Source organism: Sciurus vulgaris, assembly GCF_902686455.1.
Source record: "Sciurus vulgaris genome assembly, chromosome: 17".
In the NCBI taxonomy this organism is placed as follows: Eukaryota; Metazoa; Chordata; class Mammalia; order Rodentia; family Sciuridae; genus Sciurus; species Sciurus vulgaris.
Window position 1 is genome coordinate 27,692,149 of NC_136478.1, and position 10,808 is coordinate 27,702,956.

At 53.3% G+C, this 10,808-nt stretch overlaps 1 long non-coding RNA gene across 2 annotated transcripts; it reads right to left on the minus strand.

The window, feature by feature from the left end:
• Window positions 1–9,124, minus strand: LOC306647813. Of its 2 annotated transcripts, XR_013760177.1 has the most exons (4): window positions 8,868–9,124; window positions 2,293–2,807; window positions 1,172–1,276; window positions 1–1,015 (listed from the first exon to the last, which is right to left on the minus strand). It is a non-coding gene; the product is annotated as an uncharacterized lncRNA (long non-coding RNA). The 2 variants fall into 2 exon arrangements; XR_013760178.1 differs by lacking the exon at window positions 8,868–9,124 and having other exon boundaries at window positions 2,293–3,188.
• Window positions 9,125–10,808: the final 1,684 nt, after the last annotated feature.

The window sequence follows — 10,808 nt, forward strand, 5'->3', positions numbered from 1 at the left end:
GGGTGCCCCGCCCCAGGCAGGGGGCACGGTGGGCGGGGTGGACTCAGCTCCTTCTCAGGGGTCCCCCCATCCCCCGCCCCGCGTTGGCTCCTAATTGGGGCCCAAAACTGCTCAGAAGCAGCACAGAGCAGGGCCGAGCCCCACGTTTCCAAAAGCTCAGAGAGGTCAGTCTACTTCACCGGGACATCCAGCCTCTGAGGTTTATACCCAGAAAAGTGACGAGAGATCCCCGCAGCCGAGAGGTCGGGTGTCCACCGGTCTCACGGGGTGAGTACTGGGGTGACGGTCCAGCCAGGCCTGCCGGCACCCCCACCCAGGCCGAGCTGGGGGACGCCCATTGCGCCAGGCCCAGGAGGACTTCCTGGCGGCTATTGTCCTGGCCGTTGTTTATGTCCACTCCCAGGGCAGGGAAGGGCAGTGACCGAGAGTGCCCTGGGCAGCGCTGGTGGTCAGCGGGAGCGAGGAGGCGGCCCCACCCTCCCGTGCAGCCTGGGCGGGGCCCTGGCACCAGCCCTGGGTCCCCCATAGAGAATGGATTAAAAATAAAGCCCAACCCCCTCCAGCCAGCGCAGCCGGGCACCCTGGGCCTGGGACTCTTAGCGACAGTCCTGCTAGTATCAGCTCTCTTTCCAGCCGGGTGTTTTGGGGTATCACCTACTTTAATCCCTTTTGTTTTTATTCCATTTTTTACTGTGGTGAACTTAAATTAACCATTTAATTAAAGCGACCATGTTAGTTATCTTGAAGAGTGCAGTTCTGAGGCATTTAGTACCTTCACCGTGCTGGGCAGTGACTGATATGGTTCCAGAACATTCTCACCAGCTGGAAATGAAATCTCATGCTCAGTTGGCAGTGGCTCGCATTCTGTCTCTTTCTCCAATCTGCTTCCGCCTCTGTGGATTTGTCTCTTCGGGATCATCATGTAATGGAGTCTTAGGACACGTGACTGGCTCTTTTCACTAGCATGCTTTTGAGGGGCCTCCACCTTGTGGCACGCACCAGCCTCCACTCCTTTCTGGAGGAGAAGGTAACCAAGAGTGGACGGATGCACAGTGGAATATTACACAGATGTGAAAAGGAAGGGAATCCTGACTCAGGCTGTCACATGGCTGGACCTTGAAAACTTACACTAAGTGAAATAAGCCAGACACAAAAAGACAGCTCCCCTTACCGAGGAATGGAGAGCTGACAGTCAGGAGTTGAAATGAGATTGTCGACAGGGCTGGAGGCTGGGAGAGGGGAGCAGGAGTCGTGGAATGGGAGTGGAGTTTCAGTTCTGCAGGGTGAACGGAGACGAGGTGAAAGTCATTAAGGCCACAAGCTGGCACGCTTCACGAGGAGCGAGACGATGTTATGTACATTCTATCACCATAAAAATCAGAGTGATGCAAAATATGCACAACGACCGAAGCGACGTTTGTAAAGACTAAATCACTAAAGGGTCACTGCTGAGTTTTCTTCTGGCCTTAGGCTCCCATCAGGCTGGTCCCAGCTGGGTGGCAGGGCAGGGTGAAGGCCCACTGACCCCAAGGTCCTCCTCCACCTACCCAGTGAAGCCACGTTCGCAGCATTGGAGGAGAGATCCAGAGAGGAATTTGTGGCACAGCCGGACCCAGAACCCAGGAGGAAGATCCCATCCCACCAAGGGGGACTTCCTGTGACCCAAGAATCAGCCCGACGTTGCCAGGGAACACCAGAGAAGGACCAGATGGTGACTTCCCGGGAGCAGGTGTGGTTATGGAGAAGAGAAGCAGGTGGCAGGAGGGACAGGTGCCATCAAGGAGGAAATGGACCTAGTGCGGGGCTGGGAGAGAAGATCCGACTGGCCTTTGGCCCCGGACGAGGACTTGTGTCTAGTGATTTGGGGTGCTGGCCCTACACCTCCAGGCAGGAGGGGGCTTGGGTTGAAAGCAGCTGTGGCCCAAAGTGGACCAGAGCCCGCTGAGAGTCCCGCCCTAGGGGACAGGGGACGGTACCGTGCCCCTCCCAGAAATCCTGAATCTGCCTCCAGAGGGTCAGCCCAGGGGCCCCTCCTGTGGTGTCCATGTGGCTTGTTCCCTCTGAAGCTGGACTGGGAGTTCAGTCCCCAGCGGGAAGTATGGAGAAGGCGGAGACTGGAGACTTCCTCTGATCCGGTGCTTCCCCGGGGGCTTTGGAGAGCTGACCAGGGCCAGGTCAGATCCTCAGGTGGCCCGCGGCCGGCGCTGGCAGGTTTATGAGGAGAGCCCCGCCCGCCCGCCCTCTCTCTCCCTCTGCCCCCTCCTTTGATCCCGAATGTGAGCCCAAACAAACCTGGTTTCTGTCTCACTTCCCCAGCCCGGCCGTGTGTCCTTAGCAAGAGAAAGTGGACACCCACAGGCCTCTAGAGAGGCAGAACAAGGGGTCAGCCAGCTGGGACAGGAAGGCCGGGCCCCAGGCTGCAGGGAGACACTCGCCTTTGACTGGCTTGTCGCCAGGGACTGAGGGTGGGGCCGGGCATTCCTGGGGCAGGTCAGTGACCTGGAGAAGCCCAGGACTGAGGACAGAGCTCAGCCATCGTTACCCTCAAACGCAGGTGGGGTCTCAGACCAGGGGCTCCAGCACCCGAGGCAGCTCCTTCAGCCCCAGGAGCGCTGGAGGAGCCGGCCTACCTGTGAGTCAGCTGTCAAATGCTCAGGAATTCTGCAGGGCAATTATTAAACATAAGGCTTATTCAAATCAGATCATCCAAACTCAATGTGTGGCGCACATCTGTAATCCCAGTGATGGGGGAGGCTGAGGGGGGAGGATTGCAAGTTCAAGGCCAGCCTCAGCAACTTAGCAAGACCCTGTCTCAAAAAAAAAAGGGCTAGGAGTATAATTCAGGGGTAGCACACCCTTGGGCTCCACCTCAAGTTAAAAAATAAAAATAAAAAATTGAATTATACAAATTACAATGAGACACATTATATTAAAAACAAGCCAGTACTCAAATCTTATCTCTTCTAATTTATGATGTTATTACAGTTTACTATTGTTAGTGCTCTGGGGGTCTTATCTGTATGGTGGGGGTACCTGTAAGATGGTGTGCGACTGTGGACCTCTTATTAGTTCTGCATTCAATAATGTCACATTGGTAGCTGGAAATTACCCCCCAGAAATGATGGAAGGCTGCAAATCAGGCTGCTCGCCCCGCCCGCCCCCAAAGAACCAGCTGTTGACCTTTCCCAGCACACCACCCAGGAGTCAGGAAACCAACCTCTGACCCGCCACCCAACCAGCGCTCAGGGCTGAGCTCCGCCCTCAGGGCCCAGCTCCGCCCCCAGGGCCCAGCTCCGCCCTCAGGGCCCTGGCTCCTTCCGCGGGCGGAGCCTCCCCTGCCACTAGCCGGCAGGACAGTCTTCCAGGAAGCTTGCCCTGGCTACTTTGCCTGGACTTCTAAACTCTTTCTGGCCTTTTCTGTTTATATTCACACAGTTTACCTTGTATTTTGGCCTGTCTCCCCGTCCACCACCTTGTAGATTTTTTCCTCCAGTTAATTGATTTATTGCAAATATAATTCAAAATCATTTATAGAAAAAATTCAATGCCACCAGCAGTGGATGAATGTGCCTTTTCCCCCACATCCACGCCAACACTTATTATTGCTTGTATTCTTGATAATAGCCATTCTAATTGGAGTGAGATGAAATCTTCGGGTGGTTTTAATTTGCATTTATCTAATTACTAGAGATGTTGAGCACTTTTTCAAATATTTATTAATTGCCTGTATGTCTTCTGTGAAGTGTCTGCCCAGTTCCTTAGTCCAAATATTGATTGGGTTCTTTGTATTTTTGGTGTAAAGTTTTTTAAGTTCTTTATAAATTTTGGAGCTTTATCTGAAGGGCATAATTTTTTGAATACAAGCAATAATATGCGTTGGCATGAGTGTGGGGAAAGGTACACTCATTCTTTGCTGGTGGAGTTGCAAATTGGTGCAGCCACTATGGAAAACAGTATGGAGATTCTTCAGAAAACTTGGAATGGAGCCACCATTTGACCCAGCTATCCCACTCCTCAGTTTATACTCAAAGGACTAAAAATCAGCATACTACAGTGACTTAGCCACATCAATGTTTATAGCAGTTCAGTTCACAATAGCTAGATTGTGGAACCAACCTAGAAGCCCTTCAATAGATGAATGGATAAAGAAACTGTGGTATATAAACACAATGGAATATTATTTAGCCATAAAGAATAATATTATAGCATTTGCAGGTAAATGGATGGAATTGGAGAAATTCATGCTAAGTGAAATAAGACAGTCCCTGTAATGTATAAAGCTGCTCCCCCGCCCATCAGGTGCAGTAATTTTCCCCGCCTCCCAACCACTTGTCAATCTGTGAACATCCTAGCTAGCTATTGGTTCATCAGTCAGTTTGCAAGTATCCTTCTCCGATATTGGTCCCCTGTTAGCCCATCGGAATTCAACTGTTTTACTGCAGCTTCCCCGCCATCTTTTCCCATCCTTCTGTCTGTCCTACACACTTTTCTCTATCCTCCTGGCTTTCCACTCTCTCTAGCGCGCGCCCTTTCTTTTCCTCTCATTTTCCCTCTTACCCTGCAGGGAGACACTGTTTGCTTAATAAATTCCCTTATGTGATTTCCCGAGTCCGGCGTAGTTCTGTGGAAATTCCCTTACAGTCCCCAAACACCAAAAGCCGAATGTTTCCCCTGATCAGTGGATGACGATACATAATGGGGAGAGGTGGTAAGAGACGAACGGAGGAAATCTGGAATGTGTAGAGGGAAATGAGGGGAGGGGAGAGGGAGGGAGGAGGAAAGATGGTGGAATGAGACACATCATTACCCTATGTACACGTATGATTACGCGAACGGTGTGAATCTACATCGTGTACAACCATAGGAATGAAAAGTTGTACCCCATTTGTGTACAGTGAATTAAAATGCAGTCTGTAAAAATAAAATCGTAGTGGCTGAACTGAAAAAAAATTTAGATAACCTGCCTGCGGTAGTGCACGCCTGTGCTCCCAGCAGTGGGGAGGCTGAGGCAGGAGGATCGCGAGTCCAGAGCCAGCCTCAGAATTCAGTGAGACCCTGACTCTAAATAAAAAACAAAATAAGGCTGGGGATGTGGCTCAGTGGCTAATTGCCCCTGGGTTCAATCCCTGGTACCTCCCACAAAAAAAAAAAAAAAAAAAAAAAAAAAAAAAAAAAAAAAAATTCAAAAAAGCAAAAAAAAAACTAAAAATACCAATCCAATGATCGTCCCCACCGGTGACAGCTGCTCTTTACTCCCCGGTGGTCCCTTCTCTTTGCACTTACGTGGGGTGACTACTTTTAAACAGGATCTCACCATGCAGATTTTCTGTAAGTGCCTTTTTACCTACTATCTCATGACACTCCCTTTACCGAAATCAGTCCTATTTACAAGATCTTCAGTAATTCGCATTGAACTCCACTCGGCGGCCGCACCATGATTCCTTGATCCAAACTGCAACGTTAAGTATCTCTTGCTTTCAGCCGTGTGCCCCGCGAGTGGTCCTGGCTGCGTGCCTGCCTCTGCATGTGCCTTGGCCCACAGCCTGGGCTCCTCGTTCCTCGGGTGAACTGCTCGGTCGGCTTGCTGGGAATTGCAGGTCGGGGTTTTCCACCCCAGTATCTGATTTCTTTCTGAGTGTGGGAACAGGCGCTCACATCCTGTCCTACCTTTTACAAAAGTGCTGTTCCATGTCCTGCTAGTTTAGAGTTATGGTTTTATTATTGTTGTTATTTGCTCCTATGCCTGTTCCAGTCATCCGAAGCCTGTATGAGTTTCCTGTGGCTGCTGTAACAAATCACTTGACTATTTAAAACCACAGAAATTTGATCTCACACAGTTCCAGAGTGCAGAATATATATTCTTAAAAGTATTAAAAAGTCTGAAACTGAGAGCCCTGGTCTGAGATCAGGGTGCCTGCAGGGTTAGGGTTAGGGTTAGGCTTAGGTTAGGGTTAGGCTTAGGTTAGGGTTAGGCTTAGGTTAGGGTTAGGTTAGGGTTAGCATCAGGGTTAGGTTAGGGTTAGGTTAGGGTTAGCATCAGGGTTAGCTTAGGCTTAGGTTAGGCTTAGGTTAGGGTTAGCTTAGGGTTAGCTTAGGCTTATGTTAGGGTTAGCATCAGAGTTAGCTTAGGCTTAGGTTAGGCTTAGGTTAGGGTTAGCTTAGGGTTAGCTTAGGCTTATGTTAGGGTTAGCATCAGAGTTAGCTTAGGCTTAGGTTAGGGTTAGCATCAGGGTTAGCTTAGGCTTATGTTAGGGTTAGCATCAGAGTTAGCTTAGGCTTAGGTTAGGGTTAGCATCAGGGTTAGCTTAGGCTTAGGTTAGGGTTAGCATCAGGGTTAGCTTAGGCTTAGGTTAGGGTTAGGTTAGGGTTAGGTTAGGCTTAGGTTAGGGTTAGGTTAAGATTAGCATCATGGTTAGCTTAGGGTTAGGTTAGGGTTAGGTTAGGCTTAGGTTAGGGTTAGGTTAGGGTTAGCTTAGGCTTAGGTCAGGGTTAGCTTCCTCTGGAAGCTCTGAGGTGAACCTTGCCTCTCCCAGCTTCTGGTGGCTGCAGAACCCCATGGCCATGGCCACATCACTCAGTCTGTACCTGGTCCCTTTGACTTGCACTCTTCTGTGTCAAACCTCCCTCTTCCCCTTTCTGTAAGGTAATCTCCCATCCCAACCTCCTTAACTGTATCCCATCTGTGAAATCTTCCTCCCCCCGTAAGGTAAATTCACAGGTTCCAGGAATTAGGGAAGGCTATCTTTTTTTTTTTTTTATTTTTTAGAAGAAATTATTCAGCAGGCCACAGTGTCATTGAAGGAGAAAAGGATAAGGAGGTGTCCCTCAGTCACCACAGGGGTTTGGTCCCAGGCCCCTGTGGATACTAAAATCCTCAGGGCAGTATTCACCTGTAAATTGGACCCAACCTCCCGCCTACTTGAAGTTATGAGAATACAGAAGCCAATGCCAATCCTGTGTACGTGAGAGGCCGGCTGTGGGTCAAGGACTAACAGCCAGGGAAAGGAGTGGACTCGCAGTCAGTGGGGCGCCTCCGTGGCATGGGTCTGGAAGAACGCAATGTTTAAAAACGCGTGGATTTTCTTCACCTGAGGCTGGCTGAACCTGCAGGTGCAAACTGCACACGTAAGGCGGGCGCCTCAGCACGGCTCTGTTTCTGTAACGCAGACAATGACGGCGGAGCCCCAGCCCCGTCGTGTGTGCGTTGTTCTCTAGAGGATCATCGGAGGGACAGACCCTCGGTTCACTTGGTCCTGAAGAGGGGCAGCCATGGGGAGACGAGTCAGCCTGAGGCCCCTGGGGTTGCCTGGCTCCTCCACATTTGGGCACAGGGACAGGGAGGCCACTGTGCCTCCTCTAAAGAGGGGAGTTCCTGAACCCCTGAGCCCCAGCATCTCCTGCTCTGAAACGGGGTGAGCGGTCCCCAACTCCCAGGGTGGTGTGAGGAAGAGAGAACCCAGCACCTGGGAAGAGCGTAGCACTGCGCCTGGCCCACACTCCTCTGCCTCTTCCCGGGAGCTTGTCACCACCTTCGCTGGCCTGGCAGGAAGCTGCTGCCCACCAACACTGTGTGCCCCAGTGAGGCTTTGGTCCTCTGAGGCTGGCAGCAGAGGGGACAGCCCATCCTGGAAGCTGCACTCCTGGACGGTGCCCACACCGAGCAGGGCTTCAGTAAGTCTTTGCAGCTAGAAGGAAGGACGACCAGAGAGTCCTGCTGCCACCACCAGGCTGCACTACGGCCCCTTCGTGCTGGCAGGAGGCAGTGGCAGTCCTGGACATGAGGACATCCAATCAGAAAGGCTTAGGCTAGCCTGGCGAGGCGGCACATGGCTGTAATCCCAGCGGCTCCGGAGGCTGAGGCAGGAGGATGGCAAGTTCAAAGCCGGCCTCAGCAAGGTCCTAAGCAATTTAGATTCTGTTTCAAAATAAAAAAAATAATAATAATAATAAATTGGGCTCAGCGTGTGGCTCAGTGGTTAAGTGCCACTGGGTTCAATCTCTGCTACAAATTAAAAAAAAAAAAAAAAAGAAAAAGAAAAAGAAAGTGAAAGTCTTTTGACTTCAGCTGTCCACCCTGGAGCCTTGCAGGGGGCGACTTTCCACGAGGCCAGAAAGCGCCTGGGAGACTATCAGTGTCTGAGCAGACTTAGGGCTGCGAAGAGAAGACAGGCAGCCACAGAGAGGGACCCAACGGAGCCGAGACTGTAGAGGGACCAGCAGAGGCTAAGTCAACCCTCCTCCCAAGTATCAGCATCTGGGAGCCCAGACCACTTGGGCAAGGAGGACCCCATCTCCCAAGAGCCCAGGAGACCAACTGGAGTTGCCCCCTGGGGCCCCAGCACACCCTATAACAACAGGTCTGCTTCCTGAACCCCAGCCTTCCAGAAAGCCTCAAGCGGGAGCTACTAGCTCATGCAGAGCCCTGGAGGATGGGGAGATGCAGACAGGGTGGAGGGAGACTCAGAAAGCCTTGGTGTCAGGCTCAGAGCAGACCCTGCCCCACCCATTTCCGGGACTCAGGAGAGTCTGAGGCTGCCTGGGAGGAGCCCAGGGCTGGCAGAAGCAGCCTCCACCCAGCCACGTTCTGCCCCCTGGTGGCTGGTGACCAGGCAGCCCCAGGCTTCCTGCCCAGCCCAGTCACTCTGGAAAGTGCTGGAAGAAGGAGAGTCTGCACTCTGGCATGCAGAAAGCCACGTGCACATGTGTGTGTGCATTCACATGTGCAGATGGGCACAGGCCACCTGGACACAAAGCCCGGTTACCTCTGCCCTGCACGCACACAGGTGCCCAGGGCCTCCACCCCAAAGGCACAGACACGTTGCTGTCAACCTCGCTTCTAGAAACCTTTCCCTGGGGTCTGTACTCACAGAGCGTTTGGTGGTTAGTGCTTCCGCATGTCCACCCTTCCGGAACTACGGTCATACGCGGGGGACTCATTCCCTGACCCTGTTAAAACGACTCGCCTTTTTACTTAAATGTACTTTAAGTGGAACTTGATGTTCTCACTTTAAATGAAAAAATACATTTATCTAACACATCTAAACATGACGCAGGTGCTGAAGCGTTCCTCCCCCAGCGTGGTCCTGTGGCTGGGGCGCCTCTGTCGCTTTTGAAAGGCACACCACCGTCTCCTTGGAGCCCGTGAGCCCTGTGCAGCCGCAGAGCAGGTTTTACCTGTCGTAGGGATCCAGGACACAGGCGAGGAAGCAGGAGCCAGCGGTGCTGTGACTTTGCCCCCTCCTCACCGCCAGGGCCCTCCTCCCCACCCCCATTGCCCTTCGCTGGGGACAGACCCTTCCCTGTCAAGCCAGCCCCAGCCAGAAGGCTGTTGTCGGACCAGACCACTACCTTCCCCACCCTGTTGGCATTCAGCCCCACCGGGAGGTGGCACCTCACCACGGACCCACCCCCCAGGGCCCCAGTCACCTTCCTGACCCCAAAGGCCCACCAGGATGTAAACTCCACGGGGGTGGGGACACCTGGCGCCCAGGGAGTGCTCGGCACTGACTGTTGTTATGTTGTGCGTGTGCCGACGTGTGTGAGCGCGTGTGCACGCAGGCGCACATGCTCACGTGGATGCAGTGGGCCTTCGGGTGTCCAGCCCCACAGCCAGCTGTCAGACGTCACCAGGTTGGAGGCAGCCACCTGCACCCCACCCTGGGCCCCTCTGCTAGTAGAAAAAGACCCGGCAGGATGCAAACCTCACGCGTCATCTCAGCTCTTCATTCAGGGGGCTGAATGGTGCCGCGGACCCGCTTCCCTGGTGGAAAGTGAGCCACTGAACAGAGAAAGGGCCCCGGTCTAGGCAGGTTATTCTGAGCGGTGGTCTCGTGAGCGTATGTCAGTTTTGCTTAGTCAGGAATGTGGGCCCTTCGGTCAAGGTCTGTGGACGGTGCCTGAAAAGGATCTTGCTTTGGAGGAGATGACGCCTCCTGGAGACTGTTTTCTTCTGAGGATGATGAACGTCCTCGCCCCCCTGCGGCCAGCATCTGGGAAACATCTGGCTCGGAGATGAAGGCTGTCAATGCACGACCTTCGTCCTTACTCCCTTGTCCTTTTCTCGGGCCTCATTCTTTTGGGAACTTCTTGTTCTCCACCTTCATTACCCTCCCCACCTAACTCCCACCGCTCCACCTGGTGGCCCGCTCCCCACGAGGCCTGCCCTGCCTCCAGTTGGCCCAGCTGCCCCTCCGGCAGTGGAAGCGGGCCTTCCCTGGAGCCAACCCATGGGCCTTTGGCCTCAGCACAGGTAGGAGAGGCCCCGGCTCTGAACAGGTGACACAGCCCGCCCAGAGCAACTGCACTAGGAGCATGCACACGAGGGCCAGGAGCTGCACACCGTGACCTCTGGGGCTGGGACCGGCGTCTGGCAGTGTTCTGCCAGAGAAGCGGAAGCGCAGAAGGCTGTGTGCGTGTGTGCTGTTGAAACTGGCTCAGAGCATCATGGGAGCCGACTGGGAACCACAGGGGAAGGCTGGGACCCTGGGCAGGGGCTCCAGTGCTCCTCCTCCACGAAGCCTCAGCGGTACGACTAAGGAGGAGCTAACTGGATGAGGAGCCCCAGGTAATCAAAGACTGGCCTCTCGACTGACAGCTGGGTGGAGGTGTTGCTCACCAATGCAGAACACCACTGCCACAACAGCTGGGGAGCCCTGGGCAGCTGGGCCCAGCCACCGTGCTGTGGCGCACGCCTATAATCCCCACAGCTCAGGAGGCTGAGGCAGGAGGATCACAAGTTCAAAGCCAGCCTTGGCAACTTGGCAAGGCCCTAAGCACTTAGTGAGACCTGTCTCAAAATATAAGACCAG